An 11180-nucleotide genomic window follows, 5' to 3' on the forward strand; every position below is an offset into this window, starting at 1 on the left:
ATGCGACTACAACTCACGTCGAAGTTAAATTTTAAGTATACAACTGATTTAATAAAGTGGCATACTATACCAAATTAAGGTGGATACACGACAATACTGCCACACAACTCCTAGCCATAGACGTAGTTTCTTGCAAACATAACCATAAAAGCAAATCACACACATATAAGTTATTTAATAAACGCTGGTTTTGATCGAAATTATCATTACATTCACACTTGATATAAACTTTTTCATTATAGATTTACAAATACCCTCCATAAAAACGTGACATCCGAGACATCAAGAGTTGATCGCAAAGCATTAATGGTATGCTACTACAACTCACGAAACCCAAAAAAACTGATATGAAACTAATAATTAGAAAAGTCAAACCGAAACAAAAACTTTTTTTTAAAACCAAACTTATGGTTCAATTTTAGTTTTGCATGTAACAAAACTGAACTGAACCAAATTTATACATTTCATATAATTATTTATTTTTATTTAAGTAATTTATAAGTACTATAACCGAAAATCTAAAAACGTAATGGTTTTCAAAATTTCAAAAACTGAGGTTTCAAAATTTTAACCCCAAATCGACCAAAATGAACTATACAAATCCCTAGTTTGAGTTTATAAAGTGGTAACTTTAAGTTAAGATGCATACATAGCGATGCTGCCACGTAATTCCTAGCATAGACCTAATTTACCACTAACACAAACTCCACTAGTTTGATTATATTCTTTTCTAGTTAACGCACGTACAAACTATTTTCCCTATAATGGAACCTAAATATGCCATTAACAGAAACTCAAGGGCCGGGCTATTTAAAACCCAACTAATTTATCACCCAACTAATTTTCTCACTCAACAAAAACCGTTAAAACAGTTTCCCTCGGATAATATGGCTACTGGAAAAACCCAACTCTTCATCATCGCCACCATCCTCCTCGCCGCCACCACCACCATCTTCCTCCCAATCATAATCACCACCGTCTCCCACCCACCACACCACCACCACCGTATTCCACTCACTAACAACAACAACCCACCACTCGACTTCCCATCCAACGCCTCCCAATTCCTCCAATCCAACGGCTTCAACTTCATCGCCAACCTCATCCACGTCTCGCCGGACCTCTTCCTCTCAACCCCCGAATCCACCATCTTCGCCATCCCGGACTCCGCCATGTCCAACCTCTCAATCCCACCATACTTAACCATCGAACTTGTAACCTACCATATCTCACCTACCAAACTCACCTTCCAAGACTTGTTCAACAAACCCCTGCACACGTGCTTCAACACCATGTTCCAACAACACAAGATCTCCATCACCAAACAAGATGCTCAAAACCAACTTCTTGAAATCAACAATGTGTTGATCACAAACCCTAACATGTTCATTCATGAATCTTTAACCATCCACGGCGTTAACGGCCCCTTCGCCTCGTTTAACTTCCACCCACAAGAACTTGATCTTCCCATATGCAAGACTTATGATCAAACTCAATATCCCAACAACACTATAGTCAATAAACTTGATTACACAAAGGCTGAATGGAAAATGGTGGTTAAGTTCTTGATATCATCTGGATACGCACCTTTCGCGTTTTGGTTAAACAATTTGCTGGACGAGATTACTAAAGATCACCCGGATTTGCGAACAATGACGATATTTGCGCCTCCCGTGATCGAACAGATGAGTGGAACAATGATGGGGAAGCTTGTGAGGGCTCATATTGTGCCAAAGAAGCATTCTTTTAAACATTTGGTGACTATGCAAGAAGGTGAAACAATGGGGACTTTATGCCCAGGTAAAGACATTGAGATTACTGGGACTGTTGTTAATCTTTCTGAGGAGTTGCTTTTGATCAATAGAGTGGAGATAACTTTTTGCCGGATTTGTTATCGTCTAGGAGCTTTGTCGTTCATGGAATCGCAAGATCGTTTGCCATGGATGAGGCTGCTAAAGTGTAGCTTGTAAATCATTGATTAATGTCTGTTTTTAGTGTTTCTTTAATAGTAAAGTTTGTGTTTCTGTAGTTTCTTGATCGCCTGCGTCTTTTCTTTTTTCTATTTGTGTGAAATCATTCATAAAGTTTAATAAATTTTAGTTTGATTCTTGTTGAAGTTTAATATATTAGTAGTCGATCCGATTATATCCGTTTTTTATATATATTCAAACTAAAATTGTTGATTATTTTGTAGTTACCTACAATAATATATGTCACAAATACATAATTTAAACATCTATTCCCAGATCAAAATGTTTATTACCAAAATGCTAACTTAAACAGAATCGATCAAGCAGTTTACAGCAGGACAAAACGATATGAACTAATACATGATTTAGTTCATAAATACAATGAATAACAAAAATACGTACAGACAGTCAATATAAAGTTTCATCAAGTGAAACGACGATGAAACAATGAAGACGATGATTTAACGATTTCTGAAGAAAAAGCAAACAAGACAGTCTCGACGATAATATGATCTTGACCAGCCCTATAATATCAACAAAGAAGGTGAAGACTAGTTTATTATTGTAGACAACTCTTTCACCTTTCTTTTTATGCAACAGCAGCCAACGACCTGCATCAAGTCCACAGCATCAGCCCAACTACTACTTAATGAGTCCATCAAGGTCCATATTTAACTCGATCGTTCCAAATATTAAAAACAAAAAATTACCAACAATTAGAACCCAACCAAAATATACCTTTGATATTGAGTTGAATAGGAAATACACATAAATTTCAACTAGGTAAAGTGCAATATGCAATCCAGTGTTCAATACAAAAACACAACATACAACCCACAATTCCATTTTCCCACAACCTGCACCCTGACGTATGTAATATGGGACAATTTGAGCCATACTATCACCCAACCATTTACCATTTGTTAGAATTCTAATGAAAAGACCATTATACCCCTTGATGGCCGTATAAGTTTAATATTTATTTATATAGGGGGCGGTTAACGTACGCTAATACACTATCGTACATTAAGTACGTGAGTATTCAGAACGTACAATTATACGGATTAAATTTTTAAATACAATTATATGCCACGATACGCCAGTTATCAAAAGGGTATTTCCGTCCAGAACGTCCAACTATACTCCCCAAATCTATTCTTCAATTCCCCCAAATCCTTGTTCTTCAAAATTCATCAATTGATTCATCGAGCGTCCATCCATATCAATATAATTCAACCGTCGATCGGTATTAAACTAATTTGCAGGTCGATATCAAACTAATTGAGTTATATAACCCTAAAAATGTTCATTACCTGCAAATAAAACCTCAAGCCCTAATACGTTCTGCTAATACGTTCTGCTAATACTTTCCGCTAATACATTCTGCTAATACTTTCTGCTAATACTTTCTGTTAATACGTTCAAATCTTAAACGTTCAATGTCAAAAACCCATCATCCAGAACTCAAAATTGATCGATTGAAGCTTCAAATTGATGATTAATTGAATTGATTCCAAAGATTAACCAATCAATTGGCTTTAATTTCAAACTGTTGATGGTGCCGGCTACTGGAATCGCGCCGGCGTCGATGATTAAAGGGCGGCTTTCGGGGGCGTTTTTGGAGATAAGGCGGAGCTCGCATAAGGATTGGGTGCGGGTTTGTTCGGAAACGGAGCTGAGTTTGCCGACGAGAGGATTATTGTAATTGTGATTTTGGGTATCTGAAAATCAACGGTTAAAAGTGTTGCCTACGTAATGTACGATGTAGGATTATTGTATTTTGTCCTTTATCTATTTATATTATTATGTTAGTTTCAATTAGTTTTTAGTGTGAACTATGGTACTTCATAAAAGCTTATATGTTTTAGGTCATTAATCGTTAATGATACTAATTAGGGACTTGTACGGCCATGGGATTAAGTCTTGGGAAGATCGGGAGCGAAAGCGCACTTGAAATGAAGAGGTAGTGAAAGTGGGAAGCCTAGAGATAGAGAATTAATTCTACTAAAATTGCTCATTGTGGACCGCAACAAGAATGTGATTGCAGGCAGTGGCGGACCCAAGAATTTTTGTCAATGGGGTCCTAATTTTTTCGGTTTACAAAATTTCCGGGCCGGTCGTTATTCGGGTCGGGTCGAGACGATGAACATAATAAAACAAGGAAATATGGTGTCACTGGAAATGAGTAAGTAGTAAGAATTTAGATTGGAAACTAGATAAGAAAAGAGACTTTTAATTCATTTTTATTCATACACGAAAAACATAAACGTAAGCTATATATATGGTATTACATACACGACCAAACATGAAAAATTAACTCTAACACATATAAATGATTAATTATAATATGCATACACAAGATAAATAATAAACGAATATTCAAAACTCATGTTATCATTATATATGTTGCATGGTGATAATGATTATATGTGAGAAACTAACGAATAACAAAAATACCCTAACTAAATAACTAATATTGACTTGGATATAAAAAAACAACAAAAACAAATACCCTAACTAAACAACTAATATGGACTAGGATATAAAAAACAACAAAAACAGAGTATGGTGAGGCTTGAACTTGCAACCTCTCAAAGGAAAAACAAGGGACTTTCCACTAGACCAGTTCAACCTTAATAGTATGGGTTCCAAGTATTAATTTTTATGGGGTCCTTACAAAATTTAATACACCGCCTCTTGGTAATTTTTAAAAAACATTGGTGTCTCGGGACCCCGATGGGTTCTATGTGGGTCCGCCCCTGATTGCAGGGCAACCAACTTAAGAAAAGAATTAAAAATGCATGTTACGAACCTCATGGAAACTAGCTTGCAGTGCTCAAGCAAGCTTTGTTAGGAAAAAATTAGAAAAAACAAGCCGATGACAGCATGGGTTCTTGTGGACCTTGAGCGCCCTAAAACTTGAAAAAAACAGTCGCTAGGAGGAATTAGAGAGGAGATCCTTCATTCTAGCTGCATGGGGCACAAACATGGGCGATTAATGGAGCCCCGGATCCCATTCCGACCATTCCTTGAAGATCTAATCACAACTTATGAGTGGCTAGTTCACCACTAGTTATTCCTGGGTGTAATGTATTGTATAATTTCAGTTTCTCTCATGTTATACACGAAATTTATAATTTATTGTTAAATGATATACGTTTGCTTGATGCTTAGTTTTGTTGATCAATCATCCGGTCTATGTTTATTCAATTGAGACATTTAGATTGACAACTACAATAATACTTGTTTACATGGTGTTTGATACTTTATCCTATGCTATATTGCATGTTTTTTGTGCCTTAACATGTGAAGGAACCTCAGGTTACCGGTTGCGATTGATGGACATGTCTGCTGGTGTTCTTGTCTAGGATTTATTAGAAAACCACAATTGTTAATAAGCAATATGATATTATTATATAACATGATTTGGCATAATGATTACATGCTTGAACCTGAGTGTGGTTTGCTTTCTATTAATTGTGTAACTTGTTAAAGTAATTGCTCTTTCAACAAAATTTGCTAGTGTGATCAGCACTTTATGTAACATCTCGGATTTTTCAAACCCGTATTCGTTTACGTTTAACTTGATTTGGGAAAGTATTTGGATCTTTCTTATTAATAATTATGTATTTATTATTTAAATAATTATTTTTATCTTAGTTTATAATTCCTTAACTTTCATTTTTGCCAAATAGCCCTTAGAAACTCTTAAAATCGCTTAAAATGGCTTAAAAATGCGTCTTTGGAACTACATGGACTAAAACTGTCAAAAGCTGAAAGTCTGGTGAAGTTGCACCTTCACGCGACGCGAAGATGCAAGCCTTGCATCTTAGCGCGGCGCGAAGATGCAGCCAGATCAGCCAGATTCGTTTAAGATTTTCGTTTAACGCTAAATCTTTCCTAAATCAACCCTAAATCACGAAATTTGAGCCACAAAGTTATTGTATTTAGTTTGTAATGATGTCTAGGTTCATACTCAGTAATTTAGTTAATATATCGATGATTTAAAGACCCGATTTTGTTCTTAATTGTATGATTTGGTTACCAAAATCGACCCGTTTCTTGTCCAACAAGTTGATTAAACCCCTATATAAACACATCATAACTCCAAACCCTAAAGTTTACTACGACTAAGCATTCCGAGCCGTCACCTACCCTCAAACAACGTTTTCTTGCTTGTCTTGCTCGTTTAAAGTGAAGATTCGTTAGTTGCAGTTGAGTTTGACATTCGTTAAGCCTTTGACCTCGATTTCTCGCTAATACAAACACCATCCAGGTAAGTTGTTAACTGATCAAACGCTCATCAGTACTCACTTGTCGAGAACCCTCAATCAATTTCTGAGATTGAGGAGTATTGACGTGTCAATTAGAGTCAAACCCGTTTAAGGGCAAAATAGTCAATAACTTTGACTATCCGTTTTCTCATACTTCTGGTCGGATTCAACATTCGATCCAAAGACTTTTATTCTTGTAACGAAATTTTAAGGCTACTTACTAGAACCCGACTTCCGCTGTTCGGATTCTGGTCAGTACCAGCTCGCTTAAATCTTAAATATAACATAACTTGAGTTCTAAACGTCCATTTGGATTGATTCCAGCGGCCATGAGTTTGTTTTTATCTATATTATCATATCTCAAAGATTCAGATTCTGATTGTTCTTATCATTTGACGTGTAGTGGACGACTCGCTTATTCGTTAGCTCGTTTAATCGCATTTATTAATCGCTTGTCATTAATCTAAGGTGAGTTTTATCATTCCCCTATTTTACTCAATTTTCACAATATTTTGGGGACATATGTGTATATCATATATATATATATATATATATATATATATATATATATATATATATATATATATATATATATATATATATATATATATCAAACAATAGCAAACGTGTAATTGTGTGTGATTAATCAAATATACTTATTATGTGCTTACTTGTTTATGTGCGCATTCGTGCTCGGAGAGGTCCCGCATATCCCCATGTATTGGGTTCTCATATTATTGACCAACGCCCGATTCGTTTAGCAACGGTCTTATTATTATTTGCTCATGGTTGATTTACCGGCGCCCGATTCGCTTGGCAATGGTTTAATCGACAACTTATTTGCTCATGATTTGATTTCATTACCGCATTTATTATGTTTTGCTTATTTCACTTATTTATTATATTAACATTATTTTGTTGCAAAACTGGTGATAAACTCACTCAACATGTGTTGTTGACAAACTCTGTTTTCTACGCATATGCAGGTTGCTATTGAATTGAAGTATGGACACTTAGAAAGACCTTAGGGTTATAATGAACACAAACATGAATTTAAATTTGTTATATATATTGATTTTAATTATTTTGTTATATTTGGATATTGTGTGTGTATTTGAAGTAAAATAATTAAGTAGATATTGTCATTTATATTTATGATAGCATCTTCAAGTTGTGAACAATCGGATCATGCCCCGGCATTTCCGCTTTAGGTTGGGGTGTGACACATTGGATGAAACTTTTTAATTGTTTTCTTATAATTGTTTTGTAAATAGTTAAATAAACGAAAGAATATATGACATTAACCACATGCTTCTCTAGATTTGATACCCGACTTACCTTAGCTATAGGTTAATTGGGTTTTTGCATTATCGAAACGACATAGTCATAACTGCTGCACTTTGCATCCCTATGGTTTTTAAATACACAAATTTTGAACCCTCGTTTATTTTTCCCTTCAAATTTAAATAATGTATGCACATTTTGATTTTTACTTAGACCATACCTAATAATAATAGTTGACTTTGTGTTTGAATAAAATAGTACTAAAATTTAACTGATTAACTAACATTATATCTAATACTAACAGGTGACTGACTGTGTGTTTGACTTTGTGTTTGAGTTCATTCTAATTGCGTTTGACTTCATTGCACACTTATGTTGCACTTTGTTTGACTTTGTGTTTAACTGTGTGTTTGACTACGCGTTTGACTTATTCTAATTGTGCATGTTATACCGTTGTGTCTTACTTTGTGTTTGACTTCAAACTGCAACCCTATGGTATTCTCATTGCATACATTATATATATATATATTCCATACACATTGGATACATACTTCATTCTAAATTAACACGCTATAACATGTATTGTATAGTTATATATTAAATATACTAAACAAAATTTGTTATATTTGTATACATTGTATGTTGCAACCAAACTATTACATACATGTTTTATTGTAACCAAACTATTTCATACACCGAATATTGCACTTGATTAGAGTACATAAGACTACCATAAATGCAAACTACTATATACTATACACTATGACTAACCTATGGTTAACTAACATAATACCATGATTAGAAATTGCATGGTCCTCTCAAAACCTATTTAATACCATGATTTGAAACTACATGTCATCGTAAAACCTAATATAATACCTAATACTAAACTTTAGGACAACAGGAAACCGCTGCCGGCCACCGCTCTCTAAACACCGGAGACCGCTGCCGTCCCGTCACCGCTGTTGTCGACTGCTACCGCGTACCGCCACCACCAGGTCTTGTTTGTAAAGTCACCTAGCAAAGCTTGTTATCCCTCGGTGTCTCAACGGTTATTTATTAACCGAGGTAAAATTAAATATTGTCGGTTTTGATTTATATTTAATTTGGTTGTTTTGATCCGTACTTGTATTGTTTGTAACTGGATCCTGTCAGGTTCCATAAAAGTGATGATTACTTGTTTATTTATTCCGTTGCGTTGATAATAATTAATTAGATTAATGATTATGAAACTTTGATTAACACCGTGTTTAATCATTAAACCGTTGACTGATCACCACTGAACCCAACAATGGTATCAGAGCCAAAGCAAGCATTATTTCGTCGAATACTATAACCCTATCAGGTATTATGTCTTCCATCCTGATAAAAATAATATTTTCTATCAAAAGGAAGGGTCAATTCCTGGAGAAGGAAATTCTCAATCGAGGAACTGGAAATAATATTGTTGATCTTGAAGAAATTCAAGAACCACAAACAATTGCTGAGGAAGTTGGAACGTCTGATCAATAAGATGTTGCTGATTCATCAGACATAAACACGAGTGTTCGTAGAAGTATTAGGAATCACAAAGAACCAAATAGATACCTATGGCATATAGATGGTCCCGAAGTTCTGTTAGTAGCTGAGTCAAATAACGAACCTACTAACTACAAATCTGCTGTCTTAGATCCGGAATATGAGAAATGGCAAGCAGGCATGAATGCCGTGATGCAATCTATGCATGAAAATAAAGTCTGGAACTTGATTGAGCTACCCCTGAAGGTCGGGCAATAAGGAGCAAGTGGATATTCAAAAGAAAAACTGACATGCATGGAAATGTACAGACCTATAAAGCACAGCTAGTTGCAAAAAGGTTTTACTCAAACTCAGGGTATTGACTGTGATGAAACCTTTTTGGCATTGCTATGGCTAATTCGATAAGGATATTACTTGCCATAGCCTCTTATTATGACTATGAGATATGGAAAATGGATGTCAAAACCGCTTTTCTTAATGGACACTTTTCTGAAGATGTCTATATGGTTCAGCAGGTTTTGTTGATCCCAAATATACTAATAGGGTATGCAAACTGAATAAGTCCATTTATGGACTCAAACAAGCATCTCGCAGTTGGAATCTTCATTTTGATGAGAAAATCAAAGAGTTGGATTTTATCCAAAAATGAATATGAGCCTTATGTTTAAAGAAAGGCTAGTGGGAACACTATATCATTCCTCATCCTGTATGTGGATGATATACTGATAATTGGAAACAACATTCCTATGCTAAAGAAATTAAGCACTGGTTGAGATCTTGTTTCGCAAAGAAAGATTTTGGTGAAGCTGCTTATATTCTAGGAATCAAGATCTACCGAGATAGATCTAAGCGGCTTCCAGGGCTAAGTCAAAGTACATACATAGACAAAGTAATGGCACGCTTCTCAATGTATAATTCCAAGAAAGGTGGTGCTCATATTGCTAAAGGAACCGTGTTGAACAAATCACAATCTCCGACAACGGACATTGAAACTAAGCACATGCAAGAAATTCCATATGCTTCAGCTATTGGTTCTATCATGTACGCTATGTTATGCACTAGACCTGATGTCTCGTATGCTTTGATCATGACTAGTTGTTTTCAGCAAAGTCCTGGCGTTGCCCACTGGATCGTAGTAAAGAACATTCTAAGGTACCTGAAAAGAACCGAGGATATGTTCTTATTGTTTGGAGGAATGGAAGAAGAGCTCACTGTAAGATGTTACACTTATGCTAGCTTCTAAAGTGACCAAGATGTTTCTTGCTCACAATCTACTTAGATGAAGAAATTCATAGCCAACTTCAATCCGGTTCAAAGTTTTCGGAAACCGATTGACGTAATTTACGATAACACAGTAGCCATTGCTTAAGCCAAAGAGCCCATATCTCATCACAGGGCTAAGCACATTCTAAAAGAGTTCCACTATATACAGAAAATACTGGAACATGAGGACATTATAACAAGCAAAGTAGACACAATTCAAAACCTAGCAGACCCGTTCACTAAGCCGTTGACTTAGGACAAGCATTACCGACACAGGGATGCTATCGGTCTTAGATTAGCTAGTCATATGTTTTGATTTAGTATTTGGATGTACGAACATTTAAACAGTTACACTTTTGAATCCACTTTTGATTTAATGATTAAATGCAAACGTTGAATATTATAACTGTGTTCAATTTTAATACGTTTAATCCGTGAATATTGTATTCTAAATTATCCTTAGTCGGTCAGACTCATGGGAACAATTCTGAACTAAGGCTATTCTGACTTTGGACTCAAGGAGTTAACTTCAAAACTCAAAGACCTCATTATAAATGGCATTGGATGTAACTTGCATCAAATCATCTTCATGGATCTTAGTTATAAGATGTGTTGATATTGGTATACTCATTTAGTATCCTTAGACCTGAGATGCATATTGATGTTAGGTTATTTTGTATATATATTAATGTGTTAATTATGTAGTTTTGTTTAGTATATTGTTAGAACTTTGGTACTTCATACGTGCTTTTGTATTTCAGGTCATTGATCGTTAAAGATGCTAAAATGTAGAATTGTACGAGCATGGAATGATATCTCGGGAATACCAGAGCATAAGTTGAAGTCTTGGGAAGCGTTAGAAGGATTCGGG

General features: G+C 35.3%; 1 pseudogene; it reads left to right on the top strand.

Moving 5' to 3' along the window:
* The first annotated feature begins 832 nt into the window (after nt 1-832).
* Nucleotides 833-1963, top strand: LOC143567094 (fasciclin-like arabinogalactan protein 21; annotated as a pseudogene).
* The last annotated feature ends 9217 nt before the right edge of the window (nt 1964-11180 follow it).

The sequence above is a fragment of the Bidens hawaiensis genome, unplaced genomic scaffold (assembly GCF_021521415.1).
Source record: "Bidens hawaiensis isolate Kalapana, Puna unplaced genomic scaffold, B.hawaiensis_p1.1 tig00023211_1, whole genome shotgun sequence".
Lineage (NCBI taxonomy): Eukaryota > Viridiplantae > Streptophyta > Magnoliopsida > Asterales > Asteraceae > Bidens > Bidens hawaiensis.